Below are 11,912 nucleotides of genomic sequence, written 5' to 3'. Positions count from 1 at the left end.
CTTCTGGGAGTTCCCTCAGCAGTGGCCCAGTGGAGAATCGGGACATTCTTTACCCAACAGCAATGAGAACGCCTTCCCTGTGGGTTCAGGGCAGACACCTGGGCACCCAGAGCACCTGCCATTGCCCAGTGTTCACTAAAGCCCTCTCCCTGAGTGTCCATGGAGACTAAGAGGGGAACCTGGGCTTCTGCATTCATCTAACAGTAACAAGGCCCTGCCTCCTTTGTAAAAACCATGTCCTCAAAAGCCTGTTAAATGTGGGGGTTTAAATAAAACTGAGTTTTATAATAAGAAACAGAAGCTATGGGGCTGGGAAAATGACTCAACAATTAAGAGCACGTGTTCTTAAAGAAGACCTTGATTCCTAGCCTCTACGTGACTGCTCACGACATCTAGAACTCTAGTTGCAAGATACCCAATGCCATCTCGTGACTTCTAAAGGCACCAGACATGCACAGGATACACATACATACAAGCAGGTAAAATACTCATATTCATAAAGTAAAAGAAAACTTTAATTTTTTTTAGAAAAGAAGTTCTCAAACTAATCGTGGAAGAAAATAAACACATGTCCACAACGGAGTGACAAAGATGTTAGAATTAGCTCAAAACAAAACACACCAACCCGTCAACCATGGTAAAAATGGCTCCAAGAAGCAACCATGAACACATGTGAAATTTAAAATAGAAAGCTTGGTAAAGAAAACATCAAAATGGAATTCCCACGGTGAGGTAGCACACGCCTTTAATCCAGCACTTGGGAGGCAGAGGCAAGCAGATCTCTGTGAGTTTGAGGCCAGCCTGGTCTACAGAGTGAGTTCCAGGACTGGCAGAGCTACACAGAGAAACTTGTCTTGGAAGGGAAAGAAAAAAAATTAATCCCAAACTTTGAATTTTAGAACGGAATTTGAATGACAGAACCAGCAAGAGGGCTCTGCACTGACCACACAAGCTTGACAAAGTTGCATCTGATTCCCAGAAATCCACATTTTTAAAAGTAATACTCTTTTAAAATTAATAGTGAATGGATCCAGCATTTAAATAAATACTTACATTTAATGTCTGCTTTTCCACAAGTCAGAATGCAGTTTTCGTAGCTAAGCCTCAACCTTTCTAAAACATGTGTGAGGTAATAATACCCTGTGAAGAACAAGTTTTGAAGGTGCAGAATTGCCATCTCCCACTGCTGCCAGTGTACTGTGGATGAAGCCATCCACTGGGTATGGTGCCTTGAGTCAAATGTCTCCTGTTGTCTCCTGATTCTTGGTTTGATCTTAGTCATCTGTCTTATGCCCCTAAATAGTGACTGGGTCCTACCAGACATTCAGGAAGTATTTGTTCACATTTGCCTTTACTAAGCTCTTTTTAGAGTGATTCATTTGACTTCTGAGAGTCAAAAATACTCCAAAATTAATTAGCTGTTCAGTTGCTAAGACTCCTGGAGCTCAGAATATTCTGCACATGATTTTGAGACTCTATACTTCTGTTACTAAGCATCCAGTACATGTCTCTAGTACATGCTTTTCTTTCACAGTTATGTAAGATGATTCAAACTTCTCACAATTCTAAACCAAATACAAGGGATGTGAACATGTTGGGGCAGCAGGACAAGTAAACACAGGAAGTCTCTACCTCAACTCTTGATGCCATGCACTGCCGTGCAAGGTAAAGAAGGAGCTTATTCTACCAAGGGTTCTTCAGTCACCACAGACCTATGCTAAATCAAATGAAAGCTCTAGGAAGATCCAGAAACATTTTAGCTGTCCCAAGCTTCTTCAGGCCAGAATGTGAAAGGCTGGGTTTTTGGGATGAGAAAATTTCTCTGAAACTCAGCTCTGTGTTCTCCTTCTCTTTGCTGCTGCACTGTAATCTCCCCTTGCTCTTGCTTGGTGTACAGTGTAGACCTTGTGTTCTTCACCTTCCCATTATAATAAGTTCCTAGGACAACCAACATAACAGGAAAAGGACTGTTTTGGTTCACAGGTCTGTAGGTTCCAGCTCATGGTTGATGGGCTTCATTGCTTTGGGGTGTGGTGTTGGTGTAGGACGGATAAAGCAATATATTATGAGGACAGGCCAGAACAATTGGGCAATCTCTTAAAAATTGCCCCTACCAACAGGCTCCATGGCCCTTTGGCGAATGGGCTTTGGGGGACATTTTAAATCGAAACCTTATCAAGCACTGTCACTCCAGTTCAGATATTGATGTCCTAACTTGTTGCTCTCTTGGCTACCTCAGCCACCTGAACACCGCATCTTGTGAATATATCAAGTCCACTTCTTTTACCCAAATCATACACTTGGTTGTTGATACTCACACTTTCCCCTTTGCTGAACTCTTCCCTTTCTCTCTCACCTGTACAGCCAGCCAGCATGTGCTCATTCCCCACATGCTGACATCAGCCAGGAGAGCCACATTCACAAGCAGCAGTTCGATAATGCAGCTGAAAAGTCCCCATGACCGAGACCTGCCATAGCGCTCTTAACATTTATAGCACTATATAACTCGTGGGTTTGTGGCGACACTGGTGTAAACAAATCTGCAATTCTAGTCGTATCAAGATACAGTGCATATCACTGTGTGATGCTTGATAATAAGCAACTGTTTCTGGTTTGTGCACTCTACGTGCACACGTGCACTCTACGTGCACACGTGCACGCACATACACACACACACCATATAACTTGGCATATGCGTGGTATAGCACCTATATTTGTGTAAGTGTAGTCCATGGTGTTTATACAATTGCAGAATCACCTTTTGCCAACTGTTGGGTGATGCATGCCTGTACTGTCAAGTCTTGTTGTTTTGGAATTTTTTATAACTTCAAAGTGATCAACTAATAGTCTTCCTGTAAAACTGTTTGACAGTTCCAACAATTACCTGAAACAAATTGTGTAAACCTGTATGAGACAGGGTACTATAAAACCTCAGACTGTATGCTGTCCAGATGTCTGAGTACAGGCATAGCAAAGATGGACAGGAATGAAAACAATATAGGCAGTCCTGGTGGTGTGATTCTGTAATCCTAATACAAGACAGGCAGACCTAGGAGGATCCAGACTTCAAAGCCTGAACTGAGCAACCTATCGAATGCCTGCCTCAGTTAAGTTATGGCTTAGTGCCAGGAGAGTGCTTGCTTGGCATGCAGAAGGCCTTGGGTTCGATTCTCAATAACACAAGGAAGAAACTAAGCAAACAGCAAACTATCGAAGTCTTAACACTTTCCTCTCTCTTTTCTTTGTTTCTGTCTCTTTTTTTTGAGGCTAGAGTCCTGCTGCTGTGGAATCATGGAGTCAGGCTGGCCTTGAAATCCTGACAGTCCTCGTGCCTTCAGTTCCCCAGCGTTGGGATTGCCATGCCAGGCTAACACTAGACATCCTAGGGTAGTTAGATCACAGTGTTTCATTTCCCTTCATTTAAAGCCTTTGCGTTTCCCAGCTGTTGTACATGGCACACGTGCTGTCACGAAATGCAGGCTCCATAAAGGAATCATGATTGCCCAGAACATAATTGTACTTACTCAGTAAATATTTGCTGATGAAATGAATGTATAATATAAAAATAAAATGGAGGTAAAAGTGTGTGTTAAAATTGCACTTCTTCCTCTTTCCGGATATTTTATTTTAACATACTCTTTTATTATAAATTAAATGTCTTTTTAGTTTTTAGTGATTTATTTTCATTTTGTGTGCATTGTTGTTTTGCCTGCATCGTATGTCTCTGTCAGTGTCAAATACCCTAGAACTGGAGTTACAGTTCTGAGCTGCTATTGTGAGTACTGGGAATAGAATCCCGGTACTCTGGAAGAGGATCCGGTGCCAACTTCTGCCCCATCTCTCCACTCTTAACATACTCTTTAGTCTTCTCTTTGGACTGCCTATGAGTTGCAGTAACCATGGCAGACATACTCCTAGAGGTATCCAACTGTTGGTGTTTTTCTTAAAAAACTGTGTTCTGGCCATTCCTGTCACTTTGCCCAATGGGACATTCCTGGGTCTGTCTATCCTAAATGAATGTTCTCTTCTTCTGTTGTGGAAAGCAGCACTAACTTTATCTACTGAATTTGGAAGCAGGGCTGGTGACCAAGCTTCACAGGACGTCAGAACACTGGCGCCTGGCTCACTGCTGCCCTCTCACGGTTTATTGGCTAGGGCGGCGGCGGATCACCGCTTTTCTCCCACCAGCAGGTGTCAGCAAACCTTCCGGTCAAGAGTCTCTCACACTGAAATTGTTAGGACTGCTGAAGCCACCCGAGCCCTCTGTCCTGCCTGAAAGGCTCCGAAATAACAGAATGTGAAGGAGGATTGTTAGGCCCCTATCAGGAGGATAGGGCCTGAGGTGCAAAGTTTGGGCGCTCAACTTCCGTATGGGTTCTCTGTGGGTATGCAAAAAGAAGAGAGAAAGGAGTGTGGACAGACTAGGTTTCCCTAAAGGGACCCAAAGCCACAGTTTTTTTTTTTTAAATCTATCTGTCTGTCTGTCTGTCTGCCTGCCTGCCTGCCTGCCTGCCTGCCTGCCTGCCTGTTAGATGGGGTCTCACTGTGTAGCCTTGGTTGGTGTTTTTGGTGTTTGGCAGTTCTGTTTGTAGTCCAGCTTGGCCTTGAACTCAGAGATCTGCCTACCTCCACCCACCTCCACTACACACACACACACACACACACACACACACACACACACACACACACACACCCAGGTGTTGGAATGTGCCACCACTCTGGGCTTACTCTTCAAATATTCAGGATTTCCTAGTTTGTTTTTGATGCTTGGGATTCAACTCTAGGTCCCCCTGCGTGCTACTGGCTCTACTACTCAACCTAAAACAGCCATCAGAGGATGTGGCAAGTGTGGCAAGAGGAGGTTCTGATTTTATATTTCCCATGGCTTCTCTCCCTCCCAGAGGCACCCTTGAGCCTGATACAAATGTTCCTAAAGATGAACCAGCAAACCAACTGAACATACACACTGGCCAAAAACAATCTGCACAACATGGAATTGACAATATCTTGGGTTATTGAACGCCAAGAGACACACCCTGGTTCTGAATGAAAGTCTTCAAATCCCGCCATATGTAACCAGCACTCTATGCCATTTGGGATGCTTCATCTTCATTTTCAACTTCGCTTAGACTCATTTGGAAACACGCCTCTTGGCCTGTGGGAGGGGCGAATTTTCAATGAGGAGTAAATACACCCTGAGTGTTGGCACACTTGGCCCCTGGACGGATGTGCCTGGGCTCCTCTCTGTGTATGTTCTCTCACATTGCTTGGCTTCAGAACCTAGCCTATTAGGGTGTTAATGCGGGGGCTTAGGACCCAAAATACAACACCGTGGCATTTGAGAAAAAAGTAGAAGCCAGACGGTTCACCTCTACATCTTTCCTGCCTCTCTACCGAAGAACAGAATTCTGCTCCCTGAAGCAGGGGCCCCACTATACCTTCTGGATTAGTATCTCATAACTTCCCTGATTTGGGCAGGCTCTGGTCCCCCGCTTCCAAATACAGAAAAACTAATAGTCTTCATTCTCTGCCCTCCAGCTCTGCATAGCATGGGGTTACTGTTTCTAAAGACTGAGGCTGAGGAGTTTAACACCCTGGATAGTTGTCTAGTATGAATTGTCTGAAAACTTCTGGGCAGAAGCCACGTTTGTATATGTGTATGTTATATATGGAGGAAATATGGAGGTTGGAAAAGAAAATTAATTTGGACTTTGAAAAAATCTTCCATACCCTGAGGTGTTTGTTTTCTGAGGATTTGATTGTCAATTTAAGCGTCAAGTTGACTGGATTAAGTAAAGTCAGAAGGGCGTTGTGGTAAACGTGTTTTCCCAGGGGCAGAGGCAGGTGGATCTCTGTGAGTTCAAGGCCAGCCTGAAATACAGAGTTAGTTCCAGGACAGCCAGGGCTACAGAGGGAAACCAAGTATGGAAAACCCAACCCCCCAAAAGAAAAGAAAGAAAGAAATACCTGGAGGTTAGTGAAACTAATGTGAATGATACTATTTCCAGAGACAATTAGATCACGAGGGCTCTGGCCTAAAGATTCACGGTATGATGGTACTGTAGAGAGAAACTGAAAGGTTGCGGAGGGTGGGAGGTGACATTGCTAAGTATGTCACTGGGGCCATGTCTTTGAGAACTATACCTTCCCCCTACTCCTTTCTGTATTTCCTTTCCTTGGATGCCCAACAGCATGATTTTTATTAAAATGATATTTTAGAAAGGTATTTTATTAAAATAGTATTTTATTAAAAAGGTATTTTAGAATGATTTTTATTTAAAATGGTATTTCTAAATATAAGTTGGGAGATGCTGAAGTCTCTTTACTTTCACGAGATTCTTCATTCTTTTCCCCTGCAGGAACCATTTTCTAGGAAAACAGCATCTGGGAATTGGTGAAACTGATGTGGCAAATGCCAGTGAATGTTATCTTTCTCTTTATTATAAACTGACTCTTCTATACCTTGCTTGGTATATTGGAGCCAGAGCTTTGCAGAGCCCCATTCTTATTTTTACCAACGGTGTTTGTATTGGGCTTCCCCTTGGCAGACATTAGAGGGGACTTTCCAAGCTGCAACAGAATGCACAGATTTACTCCTTCCTGTTGGTGCATCCTGGAGGAACATTCTTACCTTGGGAAGGTATACCGGTCAGTCAGTTATTCTTCATTATAAGACACCAGAAGCCGGATGCTCGCAGCCAACCATTGAACTGAGAATGGAGTCCCTAATGGAGGAGTTAGAGAAAGGATTGCAGTAGCTGAAGGGGTTTGCAACCCCATAAGAAGAACAATATCAACCAACCAGACACCCTAGAGCTCCCAGGGACTAAACCACCATCCGAAGAGAAGACATGGAGGGATCCATGGCTCCAGCTGCATATGTAGCAGAAGATGGCCTTGTGGGGCATCAATGGGAGGACAGGCTTTTGGTCCTGTCAAGGCTGGACCAGTGTAGGGGAATGTCAGGGTGAGGAGGTGGGAGAGAGTGGTAGGTGTACCCTCAAAGAAGCAGAGGGAGATAGCAGGTTTCTGGAGGGGAAACCGGGGAAGGGGATAACATTTGAAATGTAAATAAAAAAATCCAATAAAGGAAAAATGTCAAGAAAAACAAAACAAACAAACAAACAAAAAGACACCAGAAGCATCTAGTCCACAGTTTGTGGAGGCCAAGCAGCATGTCACAGGACCTGGCAAGGAACACCCCTCAACCCCCCACTTTGCTGCATTACATCTTGGCTAGAGTTCCTGTGCATCTGTCTGTCGGGCAACTTTTGCCATGATTTTAAGCCAGCAGGATTCACTCATGGAATCTCCACTCCCATGACCATGCCTGATCTAACCATTTTCCAAGGCCACACTAGGATTAAGTTTCTATCTGCTTGATACCATTAACATAAAACGTTTTAAATCCATCCAAGGGTGGGGGAGAGAGAGCCATGTTCAAAGCATAGCATGTGTCTCCTAGATGATTCTTTTTTTTTTAATGTGTAAAATGGAAGGATTTTATTGTGATTCATGTAAGAAACCATATTTATATCTGCTAACCACCTAGGAAACACGAGTCAGTACTACTGATTCACATACTCATTTTGAATTGAAGGAAGATGGTTTTGACTACATTTTCTAATATAATTTGCAATGATTAGAATTAGCATGTTCTCTTAAACTTCTGTACTGAACCACAAATAAGTAGGTATAGTTTGTTCACTGGAACCAGATCTGAAAAAGCTTACAAACTTTCCATTCATCTCCCCTCTTCGCTGTTACTCTGCCTCCCTCCATCGCCATGCTGAATTCCTCTCATCTTCCACATCATTTCCAGGGGAATCTTGAGGCAAGTATGTCTGTTTGTTCCCTTGAAAGAACTTGGACAAGCCCAGTTCCCCGGGTTTTGTTTGGCAGGATAAGTAAAAATACGAGTAGAATTCCGAGAACCTAAATTCTGGTCTCCTTGCATCGTAAACTATAGACAATTCCTTCGTAAGTTCTGTAGACACCCATTTTAACTGCAAGACTCTGTGCTTGCCTGGCCTTTTGTCATTTAACTTCACTGTTATCCTGGAATTTACATAAGCAGAGTTCTACTTTTACAGAAATTCACTTTCAGAGAGGTCAAACAATGCGGCCAAGAACCCACAGGTACAGCATGCCAGAATGAACCAAACTCATGTTACTTCATTTGAGATTCTAATACTGGAATGTGTCAGGCTCCAGAGTTTAAGTGAATGAATCAGTAACTTTCTAGGTCTCTTCAGGGATTTATTTTATACTTCTACTGGCTACTTTTTCTCCTAGAATGAAAATAGGTATAAATGTTTGGTTATCAAATCGGGTCCTCTTATTTTTAGGTGTTCATTCATATTTCTCTCATTTCTAGATTAAAGGAAGTTATTTGTTCAAATAGTCTTAAGTATTGCCTCTCAGAAAACTTTTCAAGTTACCTATTTCTATTTGTCAAGAGACAGCTAGTAGGTCACAGACACTAATAATTCTTCTAAAAAGTTATTTCATATTTAAAACCAATTTAAAACATTAAAAACCCTCAAGGATTTTTATTTTGTTGAGTACTAATATATATTTTTCTTCCTTTGCACTCAGTTTCCTCTCTTTCTTCACTTGGGAAATATAGTCACTGTCTCACTGCTGATTATCTGTCCCTAACACAATGCCAGTCTTATAGGAGTCAGGAGGGAGGGCTCTTCTTTCAGTGTCTCCTCCAAAGAACAAACCATCCTAAATTGGAAAGTGAAACTTAATATTGAATCAGTCGGGCCACATGATCAATACTGCTGACATATAGCCAGGAACTACACATAAATTTAAAAAAAAATTATATGAACAATCCTGAAGAGGTCAAAGAGCTATCCAAGTTATGGCCCTCAATCACAGTAACTTGTATAGTTTATATACACGAAAAACAAGGACTCGGAGCTTGGGAGCGCACACAGGAAATTGTTTTGTGATTTTCTTCACTTTGATTGTATTGCTTTCCTGTCTTTAGGAGGGACAATTTTGACTTCAAAAGTAACGAAATATTTGAGAAGGGAATTACATCCTTCAGTTCTAAATGGTATTCTTGGACAATTTTCTCAGCAGTCCATGTCTCTGGAGAGAGTTTATGGTTATTGAGAAGGGCCAGTGCTTCTACAACAGTGATCTTGCCTTTGGGAATGTCCATGATATCCTTGTCAAAGTGATCTCCTATCGGCAGTCTGAATTCCTTTGGTTCTTGCTGTGGTTCAATGGTTTTTACCGGCAAGGAAGGCAACAGATCTTTGGAATTGACATATACATCTCTTAGTAAGGACAACAATTGTTATCTTTCCTAGAAACTTCTTCCTCGATTCTGGATACTGACTCAGGTGCTCCTGCAGGAGACTGTGGGTAGAAGGGTGCTTGGGTGCCATGGAGGGCTTCCTCTCGCAGATCTCCTGCTCCGCTTGCTTCTCCACGTTGAAGTTCCTGAAGGCGACGGTCATGTGAGCCCCCATCTCTACCTCATGATGCCCTTAGTTCACTATGCATGTGGGGAGACACCGGTGCCCTAGATGATTCTAAGCTAAGGTCACAATATGAAGATTAACCACCATACATGGCATAGAAGATTGGTTCTCTACAGAGCTTAGCAGAAGGCTGGCTCTTGTCCGCATAGCAGCTTTCTTTTCCTAATGTGTAGAAACAACTTCCGGTCCGTCTTCTGGATTCTGCGGTCACTGGTACACATGCTGAACAGGCAAAAAGCCATACACATATAATAAAAATAAGTAAAATATTAAAAAAGCAAAACTAAGAAATTATTCATTGTAGGCTTAGATTGTTCGAAACCCAGGGTTCTTAAACGCTTCAACCTCCCTCTAGCCCACCTGCCAGGGGTAGGGGAGAAAAATGTAACCATGTAACCATGTAACCATAGGACAAGGTGGGTGTGGACCTGTTTAAAAGAAGTTCTTTGGGGGCAATTCCAATATTTTTGTCAGGATATCAGCAGTGTAGTCTAAAACATCAAATGCAAATCCATAGCAGCAGCTCGATCCAGAAGAAACTGCAGGAGTCCACGGAAGCAGTAAGAAGCAGTCGTAATACCACGAGAAGCTCCCTGACATGCTTCTCTCAACAAAACCATGACATGTGAAGATCAGCAAAGACCAGCAAAGCATCCCCTTATTGTCTGTGGGTTATATTTTTTTCTAAACATCAACACACCCTTACAAGTGTTTATTACAGCATGTTTAACATGCTTTCTCATAATACATGACACAACTGAGTCTCCAAAGGAACCAGAAATTTCCACCCCAACGTATTTAAAAAGTTTTAGACTTCCCTACTTCCCAGTTCTGTTTGTTTGTCTGTGTTTTGCTTTTGTTTTTGTTGTTTGTTTTTTCAAGACAGATTTGATTCTCCTGGAACTCCCTCTATAATGAAGCTGTCCTCAAACTCAGAGACTTGCCTTCCTCTGCCTTCCAGGTGCTGGAATTAAAGGCGTTTGGCCATCGAGTCCAGGCTCCCAGTTCTTGTTTTTGTAACCATGGTGAATTCCTGGTGCTTCCTACCCTTACCTATTTCCCTTCTCCTCCCTCTGTCTGCGTTGCATGGTATTGACAGTGACTCAGTGTTGGCTTTCACTTGGGAGAGTGGGGCCTGCACTTGGTCTGGGCAACCTGATGAGTGTGGCCCTGGTGAAGGCACTGGTAAGCCATTCCAGTGTGTGAGAGCTGGCCCAGTACCTTTAAGTCTGTAGCATGCGGGAGAGTGGGTCTCTCGCACCACGATTGGACAGCACAGATGGAGCTGGTTCTGGGGAGGCAAGGGTGCGGTTGAGTGGCCTAAGGTCATGAGAGCAGGAGACCCTGCCTCCCCAGATGGCAGCATTGGATGGCCTAGGTGAGGCTATGCTGGAGAGCTCGCCCTGGTGGAGTGGACAAGAGCGAGCCCACTGACAGCTCAGCTACTACCCAGGCCTAGATCCAGGGCTCTGAGTTGGCCCAGAAAATCTACATCGTCTGTGAATAGCTAGGGAAAGGGCCAGTCCTGCTGACCCAAAGCTGCAGGATCTCCAGGGCAACAGCAGGGTAACTGGGGGGAGTCCCGGTGAGGATCCAGCAATGCTGATGTCACAGGAGCCAGAGACTTTGAACCAGACCAATGCCTCATTGCAATGCAATGAACATTTGCAAGTGAAGATGCATGGACAGAGGGATGTACTGTGGATCACACTGACACACTACAGCTTCCACGATGAGTGTGTGTGTGTGTGTGTGTGTGTGTGTGTGTGTGTGTGTTTTGTGTGTATAGGCTACAAGGGCAAATGGCAGATATGGGTGCCAGGAAGATAAGCAGGACTGGAGTGCTCATGGGAGACTCACAAAAAAATCAATAAAAAGTTTAAAAAAATTTTTTTGGCTTTCAAGCATACATTCATTGACCAAGTAGTGATAGCACCTGCCTTGAACCCCAGCACTTGGGAAGCAGAGGCAGACGGATCTGTGAGTTCCAGGACAGCCAGGGCTACACAGACAGGGGTGTCTTGAAAACATAAAACAACAACAACAACAACAACAAAAAATACATTCCTTATCAATACAAATGTACTGGTCTTTGCCTGAAATGTAATTCTAGGTATTTGGAAGGCCAAAGCAGGAGGGTGGGAGTTTGAACTTGAGGGCAGTGTGAGCGGGTCTACAAGACCTTGTTTCTGAGGGAAAGACATTGGAGGAGAAGAGAGGGAATATTTAATTATATCTTAAATGTTATTATTGTACCACTTAATATCATTTACTTCATAAGATCCTGGACCCAGAAGTGGCTCTGTGGGTAAAGTCATTTGGTGTGCAAATGAACCTCAGTTCAGTTTCTAGAACCCACAAGGTTACCTCAGTTCAGTTTCTAGAACCCTCAATACAAGGGATTGGGCC

At 43.3% G+C, this 11,912-nt stretch overlaps 1 pseudogene; it reads right to left on the bottom strand.

Annotated features, from left to right (window-relative positions):
- Window positions 1–8,639: 8,639 nt before the first annotated feature.
- On the bottom strand, window positions 8,640–9,491 carry LOC116895640 (annotated as a pseudogene).
- Between the last annotated feature and the right edge of the window lie 2,421 nt (window positions 9,492–11,912).

Source organism: Rattus rattus, chromosome 3 (assembly GCF_011064425.1).
Source record: "Rattus rattus isolate New Zealand chromosome 3, Rrattus_CSIRO_v1, whole genome shotgun sequence".
NCBI lineage: Eukaryota > Metazoa > Chordata > Mammalia > Rodentia > Muridae > Rattus > Rattus rattus.
Note: the sequence above shows the minus strand (reverse complement) of the source record. Positions and strands in the feature narration are given on the sequence as shown.